Raw genomic sequence first — 2,231 nt, 5'->3', positions numbered from 1 at the left:
CTTCTACTCTCTTCCTTCCTTAGATATAGACATGAGTTCTGGAGCTGCAGCAGCCATCTTGTGACCACGAGACGTCCAATGTAAAGAGGAAAACCAGTAAGCGAAGGGTGTCCAAGCAGACCAGTTGGAATCCCAGCTTCCCGATGGCATTGTGGAGGCTTGAACTGCCACCCCAGCCATCCCTCCCCATGGCTGCAGGGGCCAGATTTAGGCCATTGGTCCTCAAACTATGGTGCCTGCTCAAACAGCAGCATTGGGATCATACAGAAACTTGTGAAAAAAGCAAAATTTTAGCCCTCCTTCACCGCGAACATCTGCAAAACCCAAAACTCTAAGAAATCAGCGTTTTAACGGATCTCTCGGCAATTCCGATCACACTGGAGTTCAGGGGCCCCGGTCTAAATGCCTTGTTCAGCTGGCACTTGTTCACTTGCGTCTGAGCGTGGGTGTCACTGAAACCACCCCTCAGAGCTTCCGCTCGGAGCCTTTTCTCTGCCTAGACTGCCCAGTCTCCCCCTGCCTTCTTCATCTTCTAAATTGAATGCATTCATTTTAATCATAGAAACCCAGAATGGCAGAAAATTCAGCTGTTGTGATTTGGCAAGGTGGATGATTGTATTCTGGATTTGAGCTCAGCCATCTTGGAGGGCTAGATATAGATGGGCCAAAAACTGCACGACTGTCCCATTTTTTAAAAATGTCTGGTTCCAGATGGAACACGCAGAATCGGCGTTCGTCTCCCTCCCTTTCCCATTAGACCGGAAGGAGTGGTCAGCGCCCTCCGGGGCCCTTCTTCTCAGCAGCCGAGGTCCCCCGGGGGCTCCGCTCAGTGTGGGCCTGTGCTTGTCCATGGCCCGCGGCGGCGACCCCAGGGCCGCTGTTGTAGTTAGACTTTGCTGCGTAACAAACCACGTCAGATCTCGGTAGCTTGGAATCACAACCATTTATCTTCTCCTGATTCTGAACCTGACTGGGCAGGTGTTCTCTCTGTCTTGTCTGTGCTCAGCTTGGCAGGCCAGCGGGGGCTGGGCCCGGACGAGACGGCTGTAACAGCTGTGACGCTGGGCCCTTCTCTCTCCATGAGGAACTTCAGCCGGGACTTCTTCACAGCACGGTGGCCCCAGGGCAGAGTTTCAAGGGCAAAGTCAAAAGCCGACGAAAGGCGTCTCAAGGCCTCAGCTCCAAAACTCACGTGACCTCACTTCCTCCAGTTTCTACTGGTGGAAGCAAGTCACAGGCCAGCCCAGATTCAAGGTGTGGATGGAAGAACCAACCGAACCTGTGAGGAATTTTTATGAGTTTATTTGTGTCAAACTGACGACGATTATGAGAAGGGAAAATCTCAATGGATTGAGGAAATGCTCTGGAGAAGGGCAGTCTCTCGACTTATTTTATACACTAGACTCGGAGGAGGAGACACAGGAGGGTCACAGGAAACCCACTGGTGGTCGGGGAAAACGCTGGGAGTTCCCCCTAGATGGGTGGTAGGGGAAACCCACTGGGGAGGGGGAACTCTGGGATTGGATAAAAAGTCAAATGGAGACACACACATTTTTACACTGGCGGGGACAACATAGTTAATGATAAATATTTACTAGCACACAGAGAAGGTATTTAGGGGAACGCGCTACAATGAGGGGTTCTGTGGTCTCACGGTCTGGAGTGGCGCGTATGCCCTGAGGGGTCTGGAAAACAAGATGACTCTGACATGCCAAAGGTCTGTCATCTCAGATGCAAAAAGGCAATGGACGGGCTCAGTCAAGGTGAAGACTGACTTTTGGCGGCCTCCCGGTGCTTCCCACAGGCTGTGTTCCTACACCGCCTGTACAGCAAGAGGAGGCAGAGTAAACCCACCCCACTTACACCTCTGCCCAGGCCCTCTGCATGGTCTGTATTGTGAATGGGGGGACAGGGAGAAAAAAAAGATTGACTTTTGTCAAAGAAGCCACAGGCCTAGGATGTGACTACCCACCACGGTCTGCTTTTAGTTAGGAATGTGCCCATTCAGACCGTCCTGTGTGGTTGCTCTTGGTCCCTGAGTCTGCAGGGCCTGCCGTGCTGGCCTCCCCTGTGAGCTTGGCAGGTTTGCCTGGTGGCCCCTTTCCATCCACAGTGGGGAAGGAGGAACAGGCCCCACCCCCGGCTGGGAGGTTCACGCAGTCCTGTTGCTGAGAGAAGGACGTCCCAGCAGGGGAGGAGTGTGTGGCCGAGAGACAGTTGTTACCTGCCGC

General features: G+C 53.1%; 1 non-coding gene across 1 annotated transcript; it reads left to right on the top strand.

The window, feature by feature from the left end:
* Nucleotides 1–1,782: 1,782 nt before the first annotated feature.
* Nucleotides 1,783–1,914, top strand: LOC123810264. The gene has a single exon (XR_006784227.1). It is a non-coding gene; the product is annotated as a small nucleolar RNA SNORA51 (small nucleolar RNA).
* Nucleotides 1,915–2,231: the final 317 nt, after the last annotated feature.

Source organism: Phyllostomus hastatus, unplaced genomic scaffold, assembly GCF_019186645.2.
Source record: "Phyllostomus hastatus isolate PE091 unplaced genomic scaffold, TTU_PhHast_1.1 phas_scaffold_585, whole genome shotgun sequence".
NCBI classification, from domain to species: Eukaryota; Metazoa; Chordata; class Mammalia; order Chiroptera; family Phyllostomidae; genus Phyllostomus; species Phyllostomus hastatus.
Note: the sequence above shows the minus strand (reverse complement) of the source record. Positions and strands in the feature narration are given on the sequence as shown.